The sequence below is a fragment of the Rhinoraja longicauda genome, chromosome 36, assembly GCF_053455715.1.
Source record: "Rhinoraja longicauda isolate Sanriku21f chromosome 36, sRhiLon1.1, whole genome shotgun sequence".
Classification (NCBI taxonomy): Eukaryota; Metazoa; Chordata; class Chondrichthyes; order Rajiformes; family Arhynchobatidae; genus Rhinoraja; species Rhinoraja longicauda.
In genome coordinates, this window is record NC_135988.1 from 2,291,910 (window position 1) to 2,308,979 (window position 17,070).

The 17,070-nt window shown below is 47.0% G+C and overlaps 1 pseudogene; it reads right to left on the reverse strand.

Moving 5' to 3' along the window:
* Positions 1–8,041: 8,041 nt before the first annotated feature.
* On the reverse strand, positions 8,042–10,660 carry LOC144610252 (inositol 1,4,5-trisphosphate receptor-interacting protein-like 1; annotated as a pseudogene).
* Between the last annotated feature and the right edge of the window lie 6,410 nt (positions 10,661–17,070).

The window sequence follows — 17,070 nt, forward strand, 5'->3', positions numbered from 1 at the left end:
TTCAGAGGATGTTTGATCGTGTTCTTATTTTGTCCGAAAACGAGTGTCCGTCTCGGGCACACTGAAACAACAGCCATTAGATTGCTTGTAATCTTAAAGTGAGAGCGAAAGATGCAGCCTAAAAACCCATAAACATAGTTCTCGCACTAGATATTTAGCAGCAGCAGAGTAGAGTCTGAAGAAGGGCCTCGACCCGAGACGTCACCCATTCCTTCCCTCTAGAGATGCTGCCTGTCCCACTGCGTTACTCCAGCTTCTTGTGTCTATCTTTACACTGCCAGAGTTGGAAGTATACATTGCGGAAGCGTTCGCAACCTCAGCTCCCATCAGCACATGCAGATATCAGAAGTGAAATTAGAAATTCGTGAACCGCTCGCCAAATGGTCATAAAAAGGAGAGAGAAAGCGAGCAAACTGTAAAGTCAGGAGGCGCAAGAGACTTGCAAATGCTGGAAACCAGCAAATAAATAGTGCAGGAGGATCTCAGCGGGCCAGTCAGCATCTGTGGAGGGAAATAGATAATGTTTTCTCTTCGGGACTCCATTCAGACAGATGTAGGGGATGAGGAGCTGGAAACGAGAGGTCGGGACGGTGGAAAGACTGCACAGTGACAGGTAGGAGCAGTCGAGGGGGTAATTGGGGAAATAGACTAGAGGTGAAATGGAGACAAATGGGTGCCAGATAAGGAGAAGGGGGATGAAGTGTAAAGATGCAGGGTGGGAAGGCGTCTGGCGTTAGGAAAGTGGGGCAATAAAATGGAAATATGTGGTCGGAGTAAAGAGGGATGGACAATGTGAGACAGAAGGAGAGGAGCGTACGCGGTGATGGGGATGGTGGGACAACGTTGTGCTATCCCGAGGGTGGGGGGGCTCAGGTATTTCACTAGAAATTAGAGAATTCAATGTTCCTGCATTGGCTGGTAGGCTGTCCAAGCGGAAGATGAGGTGCTGGTCTAACAGTTTGCGCATGTTCTCCCTCTAGCCCCGGAGGAGCCTGAGAACAGAAACACCATGAGAGGAATGGGAAGGGATGTTAAAATAGTCTCAACCGGGAGCTCTAGCTAATCCTTGCAAATAGAGCGGGTTTAAGTACACTTTCTGATCTGCTAAGTGGTTTAGGGGAAGTGTCAGCTTGTGGTTCTGAATGAGTCAGGTTCAGGATCATTAACCTTTGTCTCCACTTTCTTTGGAGAGTCTGATCTTACATCTGAACTTGGAATAATACCAAAGTCTGACAGATCTGATTGGTCTGTGCTTTGCTCTCGTACAGGTCCATCCCTTGTGGGGGTCGTCTGGATTATGTGCACACTTTTAACACGTCCTCCAATTTCTACCAAGTAGCTCCCGGTACCACACACTTCACCTACTGTCCCCACCTCCCATTTGTTTACGTTGTAAGAGGGTTGTGAACACGAACCTGATCTATAAATCTCCCCCTCCCCTGACATCAGTCTGAAGAAGGGTCTCAACCCGAAACGTCACCCATTCCTTCTCTCCAGAGATGCTGCCTGACCTGCTGAGTTACTCCAGCATTTTGTGTTGATGTCGGCGGCCTTCTGCGGTCTGTCGTACAGGTCGCTGCTGCCCTCTGTTGGGCAAACGTGGTAAAGCAGTTTGGTTCACAGACAGCAAAATACTTAACCATTTTTTAAAGACTTTCAATTTTCCCACAATAACCACCTGGACAGTTAAATACAATTGTCCAGTTGAAATTCCTCCAGGTCAATGTCCTTCAGTCTGAAAGTAGGGGCTGGGGGTTTCTGTGGTGTTTTCTTTCTTCCTTGGGGTTATTGGTGAAACCACATGGTGAAACCAAAATGTATAAAAATACCCTTTAATAAAATCTGCCAGTGTGCACTTTAACCGCATGTGATTTTTTTTCTATTACAAATCTCAAAATGTGCAGTACAGAGGCAAATAAATAAATGATGGATGGATCTTTGTCCCAAACATTATGGAGGGCACTGTATGTTCGTTCTCTTGTTGGTAAGTTCAAGGGAAAATGCTAGAATGGAATTAAGGAACGGGACAGGAGGAAATCACAAATGGAAGGGAATGGAAATATCCAGCAATCTGTGTGCTTGGGTGGTGAGGGAGAAGAAATGAGATAAAGGTCAGCTCATGATGCGTGGCAGCTTGATGTTTGTGAGCATTTAATTAGTTGGGTTTGAGGACACCTGTACAAAGACAATATTTACAGACCTGTGAGTAAATGAATTTATTCTGAATTGCTGATTCACTGCTAATGTTGCTTTACACTTCGTTATCCTTGCCTGCAGTGAGCAGTCACGTCCAGTTAAAGCAGGCTGCTGCATTCTAATGTAGCCAGAGTTGAACGAGTCAAAGGTGATATGGTTTGCAATGGTGATTATTTAAGATTATGTTTAAGAAATCGGGTAAATCGTAGTACCTAATCTTCCTCTTGTCGGCGCCTCCAGTCCACTCCAGTCGGTCGCACAGCTCCGCTCCGTCACACCCAGCCCCGCTCCAGCCACCGACTCGCAGCTCTCGTCGCCGAGCCGGATGGGACCAAAGTATCTTTGGATGGGACTGCGACTGGCACTGCGCCCGCCCGCCCGCACCCTCCCTCCCGTCGCGCTGTCCGCCGGGAAATGTAGTCAGTAATCTTTCTCCCGGCGACCACTCACGCGTGCCACGAACTACAACCCCGACATGCCGCAATAAATGCCGCCCGCCCTCCACACGACCATTGACTACGCAGCTCCCCCCCCCAAAAATCATCCCGCGGGCTGGATTGGACCCCTTCGCGGGCAGGTACTTTGACATCCCTGCAAGTGTAAATCAATGGTCCAAAACTTCACAAAAAGTTATTATTAGATCAATATCAATGTTGGTTATCTTTAATCAGCTACATCAAATATTCTCATAGGTACAGTTGGATGTAAGATGACAACTGATGGATAATTAATGTCACAGAGGTGTGAATACAGATTTAATACAAACTGTTAACCGAAACTGTTTAATGCTTTGAACCTACTGTGTAAACGCTGCTAGAGAAACATTTATTCTTGGAGCCTTAGCTGAAACTGAGTGTTAATGCATTGAGCCACCCACGTTCACATTTTATCCATGTTCACGTTGTATATCACCTGTCCTGTAAAATAAATGCACAGAACTACAGGTTTACAGAATGCATCTGTTGCTGAAATGTGATCTTGCTGAAATAAAATTTTGCTGCATCTCACATAATATCAATATAGCCAACATCTTTTCTGGTGGTAATAATTTTATAAACCACCATCTAGTGTGATGTTGGGAGCTTGGAAACAGAGCATTTAAAGTAGATAGCGCGCTCTGGTGGTGATTTGTGGAAGGCAGTTTGGTTCAGGAATTGCAATGCTTACAGAGTGTGAACGAAAAGAGTTGCTTTGTGAGGAACAGCAACCTGTTGATTGGGTAGCTGTTTAGCCTGTTGTTTTATATTAGAATTAATTGGAAAAACATGAAGAATAAGAAAGAATCGAAGTGCCAGAAATCAAAACAAAACGTAGACAGCGTGAAGGGCGATGAAAGCAAATATCTCATGTAACAACTTGACCTGGGACAAGCAAGGAAGATGCAAATAAATCAAGTTGCAGATAGAGTCAGAGAGTAATTCAACATGGGAAAAGGCCCTTCTTCAGCCCAACTTGCCCACACCGGCCAAAATGTCCCAGCTTGACTTGTCCCACCTGCCTGTGTTTGGCCTATATCCCTCTCAATCTGTCCTATCCATGTACCTGTCTAACTATTTCTTAAATATTGCGATGGTCCCAGCCTCATCTACCTCCTCTGGCAGCTTGTTCCATACACCTACCACCCTTTGTGTGAAAAAGTTACCCCTCAGATTCCTATTAAATCTGCTCCCTTAAACACCTTAAACACGTGTCCTCTGGTCCTTGATTCCCCTACTCTGAGCAAGAGACTCTGTGCATCTACCCAATCTATTCCTCTCATGATTTTATGCACCTCTATAAGATCACCCCTCATCCTCCTGCGCTGCAAGGAATAGAGTCCCATCCTGCTCAACCTCTCCCTGTAGCTCAGACCTTCAAGTCCTGGATACATCCTCGTAAATCTTCTCTGTACCATTTCTAGCTTTAGAACATCTTTCTTATACAAGGAGCCCAGAACTGAACACTACACTCTAAATGCAGCCTCACAAACGCAACATAATCTCCCAACATACAGTATACTCAATAGGTAGACACAAAATGCTGCAGTAACTCAGCGGGTCGGGCAGCATCTCTGGAGCGAAGGAATGGGTGATGTTTCGGGTCGAATTCCTTCTTCAGACTGATGTTAGGGGGGGCGGGACAAAGAAAGGGAACATCAGGGGAATGTAGGATGGCATTAAGAAGGCACTAGGACTAGTCCAGAGCAAGACAGCCCCCCTCAAATCCTCCACTGGGGAAGTAATCACAGACAAATGCCAGCAGATGGAGAGATGGGTGGAACACTACTCCGACCTCTATTCAAGAGAGAACACTGTGCTCTCCTCAGCCCTTGCCGCCATCGAGAGACCATGGATGAGTTAGATGGAGAGCCGACGGTAGAAGAGCTCAGCAAGGCCATTGACAGCCTGGCCTCAGGCAAGGCCCCAGGCAGCGACGGGATTTCCCCTGACCTGATCAAGCACTGCAAGACTACCTTACTGCTTCCTCTGCATGAAGTCCTCTGCCAGTGCTGGCAAGAAGGAGCTGTACCACAGGACATGAGGGATGCTACGATCATTACCCTCTACAAGAACTAGGGCGATAGAAGTGACTGCAACAACTACAGAGGCATCTCCCTCCTCAACATCGTCGGCAAGGTCTTTGCTCGGGTCATCTTGATCCGCCTGCAGAAGCTGGCAGAATGTGTCTACCCAGAGTCACAGTGCGGTTTCCGAGCTGGAAGGTCAACAGTAGACATGGTCTTCTCCCTTCGCCTGCTGCAGGAGAAGTGCAGAGAACAGTGGATGCCCCTGTATATTGCTTTCATTGACCTCACCAAGGCGTTCGACTTTGTCAGCAGAGATGGCCTATTCAAGGCTCTCCCAAAGTTTGGCTGCACACCAAAACTGCAGAGCATGATAGAATCCTTCCACATCAACACGAAGGGGACAGTGCAGTTCAATGGCAGTTTCTCGGAGCCCTTCGACATCCGCAGTGCGTCAAACAAGGCTGCGTCCTCGCTCCCACACACTTTGGGATTTTCTTCACTCTGCTCCTGAAACATGCCTTCGGCACCGCAACAGAGGGGATCTACCTGCGTACTAGATCAGACGGCAAGCTCTTCAACCTCACCCGCCTCCGAGCCAAGACAAAAGTACGTGAAGCTCTCATCAGAGACATGTTGTTCGCCGATGACACAGCAGTTGTGTCCCACACCCAACAGGAACTACAGTCACTGATTGACCGCTTCTATCGGGCTTGCAAGGACTTTGGGCTGAACGTCCTGGGACAGGATGCAGAGGCACCGCCTGTCATCACCATCGACGACTATGAACTCGATGCCGTCCATCAGTTCACGTACCTCGGCTCCACCATCACCGACAAACTCTCCTTGGACACACAGATTGACAAGAGGATCGGGAAGGCAGCTACAACTCTCGCTCGCCTCACAACTCGAGTGTGGACCAATCCAAAGCTGACAGTGAAGACAAAGATAGCAGTCTACAATGCCTGTGCCAACAGCACGCTGCTGTACAGCAGTGAGACATGGACTACATATGCCAGATTGGAGAGAAGACTCAACACCTTCCACCTGAGAAGCATCCGCCGTATCCTGGGTATATCCTGGCAAGACAGAGTGTCCAATGCCGAGATTCTGTCTGGCGCTGGCCTTCCGAGTATGTACACTCTACTCAGGCAGCACAGGCTGCGGTGGCTGGGCCATGTCCACCGCATGGAGGATGGCCGTATTCCAAAAGACATCCTCTATGGAGAGCTGACATCTGGGAGGAGAACCATCGGCCGCCCCCAGCTACGTTACAAGGATGTCTGCAAGAGAGATTTGAAGGCGCTCCACATCGATGTGGAGTCCTGGGAGAGCCTTGCAGCTGACCGCATGAGGTGGAGAGGTACCCTGAACCAACATCTCAAAACGGGGGAAGAGAAACTGATGAACACAGCGGCAGACAAGCGGGCACGCAGAAAGGAGCGCAGCAACTTCAACAGACCAGAGACCACACACAAATGTGACCTTTGCCACAGAGACTGTCACTCCCGCGTTGGTCTCTTCAGCCACAAGCAACGATGCTCTAGCCAAGGTGTGGAGCAAGCAGCCAACTAGGATGCATCACCCATGGTCAGCCATAACCAAGGGGGCCTAAGATGTTAAATATAATACAAAATAAACTGCTGGAGGACCTCAGCATGTCAAACATCATCTATGGAGCCAAAGGGGTAGTTGATGTTTTGGGTCGATATCCTGCATTAATAATGAGAATGTCGAGAGATAGTTAACATTTAATATGGTATCTCTAAATTTATTCCCTAAAATTCCTTGAGTCATATAAGAAATCTTTGTTTCATTTGTGTGACACCATCAAATATAAACTGAAAATGTTGCTATCTGAGTTCTGTGATGGTCTGTGGGTAAATAGTGAAATAACCTGGTGTTTCATGAAATATGAAAGTGAATGCATTTAAATGACTAATTGTTTCCTGTCCCGGACCCAGCACATTGATACAACCATAAGGAACACCCATCAACGCCTCTACTTCCTAAAAAGATTGTGGAGATCCGGCATATCGATGAATACGCACTTGAACCATTAAGGAGAGGAGAGGTTGTTCTCCTCTTTGCAGAGTATGAATTTGCAAAGAGGGTCTGGTGAACAGGGGGGGGCGCAGTGCTGCCGGAGTTCACTGGAGCGCCGCTCCGGCACCTCTGTAAAATAAAGCCAAAATAAACAATGGGGAATTTAACAGCGGCGCTGTTAGGATGAGAGGGGATCTTATCGAAACGTATAAGATTATTAAGGGGTTGGTCACGTTAGAGGCAGGAAACATGTTCCCAATGTTGGGGGAGTCCAGAACAAGGGGCCACAGTTTAAGAATAAGGGGTGGGCCATTTAGAACTGAGATGAGGAAAACTTTTTCAATCAGAGAGTTGTGAATCTGTGGAATTCTCTGCCTCAGAAGGCAGTGGAGGCCAATTCTCTGAATGCATTTAAGAGAGAGCTAGATAGAGCTCTTAAGGATAGCGGAGTCAGGGGGTATGGGGAGAAGGCAGGAACGGGGTACTGATTGAGAATGATCAGCCATGATCACATTGAATGGCGGTGCTGGCTCGAAGGGCCGAATGGCCTCCTCCTGCACCTATTGTCTATTGGCACTCGTGACAGCTCCGGCACATAAAAAATCAGCACTGCAACACTGCTGGTGAACCATGCAAAAATCCTTGCCATGGTTCATCCCCAACAGTTCTGATTTGTGGGCTGTTCCCATTGATGTTCCCAGACAGGCATCCAATGCTGCTGAAATTCCATCAACTCTCTTTGGTCTGCCCAAAACTCCCAGCACAGCGATTTGTTCATCAGGGAATGTTGCCGACTGGCCCATTTCAAGCTTCTTATATGCTGAGCGATGCACTGAAGCTTGGTGCAGCCAACACCAAGGCTCTGTGGGGGAGGACCACTTTCCAGGGTCGTTTCACTGTTGGGTATGGAAGGGCAGAACCCAGTGGGGACACCCCTCAAACTGAGGAAGGGAGATCACCTCAAGAGACCAACGGTGTAATGTTAAAAGACAGAAAGATCACTGAGCATGGCACTATTGAATGGACAGACACTGAGAATATATGAAGAATTTTGGCACAATTTTTCTGTTGTATACATTTTTTATTCTGAATAAAGTTTATTTTTGAAGAAAAATCTATTAAATGTATTCTTATAGTTTATTCTTGATATTTAAAAAAATCTATTGATTTTATTCTTAATAGTACTGTAAATATTACATATCTTAAATAATTCTGGTCCCAACCAGGGAGCGAAGCCTCAAGATTTCAGCATCTACGTTTCCTGTTGTCTACTGGGAACAAGTACAATGTTTTCAATCAGCTGGCTGTATAATTTTTAATGCACTCCATCATTAACGGACACATGTCCCTTAATATTTTCTGATACTCCATCAGTGCCTGACTGTAAGAATCACGTTCTATTACAAATGACCGGAAGAGGTTTATAGGCTCTGCTTTTAGAAGAATTTCTGGAATTTCAATTTGCTTAAGAAGTGATTGATTTCCAATCATAAATCTCCGTAGCCTTTTCTCATCCAAGCATTTTCCGAGATATTTTAACATATCTCTCAGCCGATGTTCGAGGTGACTTTCATGCCAGTTTGAAAATGGCTGACTTAACAGCAGATGCATAAAGACAGTCTTAAAGACATAGGAACCAAGAACATGTCGCTGGTCTGGAGAACTGCACTGTTTTTCCATTAAAAAGATCAGTATTTGAAGGCATTTGAGATGACATGAACTTTTGGGGGTATTTTTGGCAATGATTTGTAGAAACCGGTACTCACAAACTGCACAGGAAATGTTCCAGTAGGTCGTGGATGCTGGAGTATTCATCGAGCAATCTAAAAAACTAGGTACAAGATGGACATCTGAATTCTTCAGCCGCACAGCAGGAAAGACTTGTATGCAAATGGTTCGCCCAGACTGATAATGTACTTTTAAACCACAGCAACCTGTAATATTGCAAACGGTAAGTTCAAAATCATATTTATGGCAAATTTTGTTCCACGATTTGGCCAATAAATCCCTGAACCATTTTACTACCTTCTTATAATCCAAATACCAATCGGAACACATGACAGAAGCAAGGCAATTGGCACGAACATCAGGTTCAAATCTCTTGCTGTGAATAAGGCAAAGAATATCCCCTTCAAATTGTGTGGTTTTACTTTGGCAGCCCAAGTCAGCATTGTTTGGTGTAACCATGAGAATCCTGCCATAACTCTGTTTTTCTGGTGGGATGTCACAGGAACAAACCTCTGGTTTAAAACAATATCCATCCTGGAGAAAAATCGGAACCAAAATATCACATATTTACAGCCCCATTTTTCAAACTGACTCCCAATACCCACAGTCTTCAAGGATCAGCTCAGAGTTCCACTGACAAAGATTCCCACTGGCCTCCAAAAGATTGTCCACAAAGCTTTCTACAAATTCACAGGTCTGATTTGGCTCTTGGCTCACATTCTGAATGGAGATGTTGTAAAACTGATCCAGGACACTTTGATCAGGAATATTCAAAATGCTGCTGTAAATTCTTCGGGGAAATCCATTTTCATTTTCTTCTTCCTCTTCTTCCTCGCTATTATAGTCCTGGGGAATGCGTGGCAAAGTGTCACCTAGCCAGAATCCCAAGAAATGAATTGTGAGCAGCAGGAGAATAAGGATGGAGGTAAAGGGAAAGAGAGTTTAGGAATAATTAAGAAACACCCCAGAATTAACAGGACAGAAAGCTCACAAAGCAATAGTAGAATATCGCCAATTATAATAGGAATCGATGTGGAAGCTGAGATGAGCAAAGGATTAAAAGTACTGTGTATGAATGCGCAAAGTATAAGAAGTAAAGTGGATGAGATTGAGGCTCAGTTAGAGATTGGTAGGTATGACATTGTGGGGATTACAGAGATCTGTCTGCAGAAGGATCAGGACTGGAAACTGAATATTCAGGGTTATACGTCCTATAGAAAGGACAGGCAGATGGGCAGAGGACGTGGGGTAGCACTGTTGGTGAGGGATGGAATTCAGTCCCTTGTGAGGGGTGACATTGGAACTGACGATGTAGAGTCACCGTGGATAGAGTTGAGAAATTGTAACGGTAAGAAGACACTAATAGGAGTTATCTACAGGCCCCCAAACAGTAGCCTGGATATAGGGTGTAAGTTGCAGCAGGAGTTAAAATTGGCATGTAACAAAGGTAATGCTACTGTAGTTATGGGGGATTTCAATATGTAGGTAGGCTGGGAAAATCAGGTTGGTTCTGGACCCCAAGAAAGGGAGTTTGTTGAGTGCCTCCGAGATGGATTCTTAGAGCAGCTTGTACTGAAGCCTACCAGAGAAAAGGCAATTCTGGATTTAGTGTTGTCCAATGAACCAGATTTAATAAGGGAACTCAAGGTAAAGGAACCACTTGGAGGTCGTGACCATAATATGATTAGTTTTAATCTGCACTTTCAGAGGGAGAAGGTTAAACCAGAAATAACAGTGTTGTAGTTGAACAAAGGAGACTATTATAGATTACCATATTAGATCACCTCACTTATTATGCATGCTGCACATTCCACATGTGATCCAGTCTGGATCTTCATCCCTACCTAGACTATGTAAGCTTCCTTATGCTGTCTCACAGCACACTAGATGCTGACTGCGGAGACGATAGAATGTAATGTTTCCTCCACTTGTGTTACAATAAAACTATGAGTTGTTACTCCTGTGTATGGGTTTGATACCAACAACACGGTGTCAGAAGTTTTGAACCTTTTAATCGCCTAGTTTGGTTCCGGTTTATTTTACCTCGTTTTCTTTTTCTGTTTGGTTTGTTATCTCGATATGGCTGCTACGTTTCGGAAGCCCAATCCGCTCGTATTTAATGGCGACCTCGCTGAGTGCTGGCGCATCTTCGAAGAGGACTTCAACGTATATATCCGTGCAGCCCATCGTGCTGCACCACCAGAAATTCGTGCATCTATCCTCATCAACTTGGCTGGTACAGAAGCCATTTGACGTGCACACTGGTTCCACTACGCTCCAGCCCAGTTAGATGACACGGGCGCGGAGGTCGTCCCGGCAGAATCTATAGACGATCCAGCCTGCCTCCTTAAGAAGTTCAGACAGCTGTGTGAGCTACGCACCAATCTCGTAATGGAGCGCCACAGAATTTTAGCGTGCAGCCAGATGCAAGGTGAGCCAGTCGAAGCCTATATCAGCTCTTTAAAACATATTGCTAGCCGATGCACATTCGGAAACTTGTGTGATAGTCTCATTCGTGACAGACTGGTATATGGTATTCTTAGTGACAAGGTGCAGGATGAACTTATGCTGACCTCACACTGGAAAGGGCTGAGAATCGCTGTTGTGTTGCAAAGTTGACAGACACGCACACTAAGACTCTGGGACCCCACTCTGCTTATGATGTAAATGTTGCCGGCACGTTTTACCGGGCTCAGCGCCTGCCTTCGGAAGTGCCTGGTAGATCCTATGCCGGATTCATCAATGAATGTGGGAACTGTGGAGGTTCACATGTTGCAAGTCGTGAACAATGCCCTGCTTTTGGAAAAATCTGCAATTACTGTAAACGCAGAAATCATTTCATTCGTTGCTGTCGTTCCTGTGGGAACAGATCTGAAACAAAACAATCTGTGCAACTGCTACAGGCAGAACATTCCCAAGCTACTCCTACAACACTCCCTGAACCTAACGAGCCTGCCTCACCTGCTATCGATGGACTGAACAACAGCATACATTCCTTATTGGACCTGTCTGGTAAACATCTCGATCCCATGGTCACCCTCCTCATTAACGGTGTGAATGTTACATCTAAACTTGATACTGAGGCTCGTTGCAACGTTCTATCCTTATCTGAGCTCCACAGGATTCGGAATGCCAGGGGCATCAAACAAACCACAGCCTTGCTGCTTCCCTTTGGAGGGGGTACTATCAACCCTGTTGGAACAATCGAGTTACAGTGCCATCCAGCGTCAAGCGTGTACAATCTGAGTTTTTTTGTTGTCCGGGAGAAAGTGACTCCCCTGCTAGGCATTGCTGCCTGTTATGACCTTGGCTTGGTCACCTTTGTTTCGGCGGTCCATCAACGGACTCCCGCACATGGCTCCACCCAACAGTTCCTCTCACAATATGGAAATCTCATCGACGTCAAGCTTGACAAGCGTCCTGTCAAGTGCACAATCACAACCAACCCAGAGGTCGTGCCGGTTGTCTGTCCTGCCCACCGGATTCCCCATGCTATGCGGGAATGCGTACAAAACGAACTGAACAGGATAGTGACTATGGGTGTGATTGCCCCTGTTGCTGAGCCATCGGACTGTGTCTCATCCATGGTGGTTGCAACCAAAAAGAACAAGGAAGAAATACGGATTTGTATCAATCCCAGGGACTTGAACACTGCCATCAAACGTCCACACTACCCTATGAGCACAGTGGAAGACGTTGCAGCGCAGCTAGGCAAGGCTACAGTATTCTCCGTCCTCGATGCCAAGTGTTCTTTCTGGCAAATTCCGCTGGATCACATCTCTTCCAAGCTGACCACTTTCAGTACACCCTTTGGACATTACAAATCTCTGCGCATGCCATTTGGCATAAACTCGGCAAGCAAAGTATTCCAGCGCACCATGGAACAACTGTTTGCTGGTTACCCATGCTCAATTATTGTTGATGACATCCTCGTTGCCGGACAGACTGTCCAGGAACATGACGCACGCTTAACGAGAGTTCTTGACCGCGCCAAAGAGATAAACCTCAAGTTCAACCCCCTCAAGTGCAAAATCCGGGTGAGCGAGGTGAACTACGTGGGCCGTGTTTTCACCAGTGACGGTCTCAAGCCCGATCCATCAAAGACTATTGCAATCAGCAAATTACCGGCACCCATTGACGTGGCCGACCTGCAGAGATTCCTTAGAATGGTAAACTACCTGGGGAAATTCATTCCGAATTTCAGCCAAATATCAGCCCCATTGCGCCAGCTGACTCGTAGATACTGTATGGTCTTGGCATGAACAGAGAGCGTTCGACACTCTTAAACACCAGATGTCCTGGCAGAGTGGGGGCAGGTGAAGGGCAAGTGGGGGTGGGGTGGGGGGATGGAGTGGGTCAGTGGGGGGAGGAGGGGGGATAAGGAGGTTTTAGTGGGGGGGGAGGGGGAATTGAGGGTGCTACACCAATACAGGAGATGCTTTGGGTCCAGGGCTCACTCAGTCACACCATCTCCGCTTCCCTGTTCCCCCTCTACGAGGAATGGACCCAACGGGTCCACTTGGTCTAGTTATAGATAAATGTGAGGTTATCCACTTTGGCGGCAAAAACAAGGAGACAGATTATTATCTCAATGGTGTCATGTTAGGCAAGGGGGAAGTGCAACGAGACCTGGGTGTCCTTGAACACCAGTCACTGAAAGTTAGCGTGCAGGTACAGCAGGCAGTGAAGAAAGCTAATGGAATGTTGGCCTTCATAACGAGAGGATTTCAGTATCGGAGTAAAGAGGGTCTTCTGCAGTTGTATATGGCCCTGGTAAGACCTCATCTGGAGTATTGTGTACAGTTTTGGTCTCCTAATTTGAGGAAGGACATCCTTGTATTTAAGGCAGTGTACCAAAGGTTCTCGAGATTGATCCCTGGGATGGCGGGACTGCCATGTGAGGAAAGATTGAAAAGACTAGGCTTGTTTTCACTGGAGCTTAGAAGGATGAGAGGGGATCGTATAGAGACACAAAAATTATAAAAGGACTGGACAAGCTTGATGCAGGAAATTTTTTCCCAATGTTGGGGGAGTTCAGAACCAGGGGCCACAGTCCTAGAATAAAGGGGAGGTCATTTAAAACTGAGGTGAGAAGAAACTTTTTCACCCAGAGAGGTGTGAATATGTGGAATTCTCAGCCAGAGAGGGCAGTGGAGGCCAAATCAATGGATACATTTAAGAGATAGTTAGATACAGCTCTGGGGGCCAGTGGAATCAAGGGAGATGGGGAGAAGTTGGGCACAGGTTACTGATTGTGGATGATCAGCCATGATCAAAATGAATGGCGGTGCTGGCTCGAAGAGCCGAATGGCCAGCTCCCGCACCTATTTTCTCTGTTTCCATGACGCGCCCTGGAAGACGCGGCTCGCCCACCGCAGATTCCGAATCTGCCCCATGCCGGAGCGAGGAAGGACTGAGAACGAGGTGCACCGGCAAGAGTAATGAGGGGACCTGGCGGAGGGCCGCCCAGGACAATAGGCGGACCTGGCATGAGGCCATCGAGAACAAAGGGGGGAGTGACGGGGACAGAGTGGGTGCTGCGCAGTGGCAAGCAGTAGATGGAGCTAGTCAGTATTCTGTAACATTGTCATCGACAACACGTGGCGACACTTGTGTACTGCATAGGATTTATGCAAAACAAACTATTTCACTGTACCTTTGTACCGTAACAATAAAGTATAATTCATTCACATTTGTCTCATCCAAGGCGAACTCCATCCTAGCTCGAAATAGACCCGGATTATTCTTGATAAACTATTAATCTCCAGGGGAAAATATACCGATGCATTCCTTTCACAGATGCTGCCTAACCCGTTAAATTACCCCAGAACTTTGTGTTTTTCTGAAGATGTATGCGACTAGTTCCTTGTCTCCATTGTGCCACCTCACATGGTTCTGATCTGGTGATGACAATTGTGACACTTCTCTCTCCAAACTGTGTAGTTGAAACAAATACCGGCATAAACATATTATCAACTGTCTTTTTACTTGTAGAATTTTGTGACATTGATGTATAATATTTTTTGGTGCACGTCTTACTCTGTGTGCTTGTGATGCTGCCGCAAACAAGGATTTTTGACTGTACTTGTGCATCACCATTGCTGTGCAGATGAGAATAAATTTGACAATTTGAGGTGCCTAAAAAGGAACATAACAGACACTTCACAAATTGACCACCCCGGGCGAAAGAACACTAGAATGTACGATGCAACTGAGTTAAAATTGCTACTCCGATGGAAAACAGTAAACCTTTGAGCGGAGAGGAGAATGCGAAAATATTCCGGGAGAAAATTTGATTAGAGCTGGGTTTGGTGTACTTGTGATGCAGTAAAACTTGAGTGACTGAGAGATAACAAGCAATATATTTAATAAAACATGCTTTAGTGAGCCTGACTGAGGCAAGAGTTTGAAACTGATGTGGAAGAGGCGCCAAACTAGTATCTGTAACCTGGCCTTAATGCAGCGGCTTGATGCCGCGTCCAGGGGCACTCTGAGCCCGTCGACCACCAGGCCAGGAAGGCATCATGCGCCCGCCGTCTCTTACCTGGTCGCTTGTGGCCCGAAAGCCGCAGTTGAGCGGGAGCTGGGGCACCGCTGCGCAGGCGCGGTTCACACTGCTGTGCGCGGGAAGCGCCGCCTGCCGGCAGTCACACCGGTGACGCGAACAATGCCGCCCCCTGTGACGTCACTGGCCTTCCAACGGGCGCGAGATCGCCGCACTTCCGGTGCTGCCGCGCACCGGCGGACGTTGGTCAATCGGAATTCAAAATCTCCCGCCGGCTGACTGTACGCATGCGCATCCAGGCTTAAACTGCGTGACGGCTGAGAAACCCGCCCGCGGTCACGTGGTGCTGGGTGGCTTCAGTGTTGGACGTTGGAAAAGCGGAAAAATGTGTTAAACTGAACGATTCATTTGTCCTTCGAGAAATTCCTTTAGAAATCACGGCTGTTCAGAGTCACGTACAGAAATCCACTGAATTCCCAAAGTCAAGTCAAGTCAAGTCAATTTTATTTGTATAGCACATTTAAAAACAACCCACGTTGACCAAAGTGCTGTACATTTGATTAGGTTCCAATAGAAAAAAAAATGAAAACATACAGTAGTACGCAAACAGTTCACAGCGCCTCCTCAATGAGCCTCAAACGCTAGGGAGTAGAAATATGTTTTGAGCCTGGACTTAAAGGAGTCGATGGAGGGGGCAGTTCTGATCGGGAGAGGGATGCTGTTCCACAGTCTAGGAGCTGCAACCACAAAAGCCCGGTCACCCCTGAGTTTAAGCCTAGACCGCGGGATAGTGAATAGCCCCAAGTCGGCCGATCTGAGGGACCTGGAGTTAGAGAGGGGGGTTAGAAGATTTTTGATGTAGGGGGGGGAGTGTCCATTTAGGGCTTTATACGTGAATAGGAGGAGCTTGAAGTTGATTCTGTACCGTACAGGGAGCCAGTGGAGAGAGGCCAGAATCGGGGTGATGTGGTCCCTTTTACGGGTACCCGTCAGGAGTCTCGCTGCGGCGTTTTGGACCAGTTGCAGGCGGGACAGGGAAGATTGGCTGATCCCAGTGTATAGGGAGTTGCAGTAGTCTAGGCGGGAGGAAATGAAAGCGTGAATGATTTTTTCTGTGTCGTCGAATTTGAGGAAAGGTTTGATTTTAGCTATGGTTCGAAGTTGGAAGAAGCTGGCTTTTACCACAGCGTTGACTTGCTTATCAAATTTTAATGCAGTCAAATATCATGCCGAGGTTTTTGACATGCGGTTTGACTAGGCAGGATAGGCTTCCAAGACTGCCTGTTATCAATTTGATGGAGTCGGGGGGGCCGAATAGGATGACCTCAGACTTGCTCTCATTTAATTGGAGGAAGTTCTGTGCCATCCAACATTTTATGTCCTCAAGGCAGTGTGAGAGGCTGTTTAAATTTGACTGGTTGTTGGGTTTCAGGGGGAGGTAAAGCTGAGTGTCATCGGCATAGCAGTGGAAAGAAATGCCGTGCCTTTGAATGATTTGGCCAAGGGGGAGCATGTATAGAGAGAAGAGAATGGGGCCTAGGATGGAGCCTTGTGGAACTCCGCAGGAGAGGCTAGCTGGAGCAGAGGAATAACTGCCTATGTTGATGGCGAAACTCCTATCTTTGAGGTACGAAGCGAACCAGCTCAGGGCAGTGCCATCAATGCCAACCGCGTACCGGAGACGGTCAATAAGGATGGTGTGGTCCACTGTATCGAATGCTGCGCTGAGGTCGAGAAGGAGCAGGATTGCACAGTCGCCGGTGTCGATGGCGAGAAGCAGGTCGTTGTGTACCTTCAACAAGGCAGACTCTGTGCTGTGGTGGGCTCTGAAACCTGACTGGAAACTTTCCAGGATGGTGTTTTGGTGCAGGTAGGGCACTAATTGGTTAAGGATTGCCTTTTCAAGGACTTTTGACAGGAATGGCAGTTTGGAAATGGGTCTGTAGTTGCTAGGCAAGGTGGGGTCTAGGTTAGGTTTTTTCAGTAGGGGCTGGACCACCGCGTGCTTGAAACTGGTTGGAACAGTGCCAGTGGCCAGAGAACTGTTGATAATAGAGAGGATGCTGGGACCAGCTATTGCAATGACATCCTT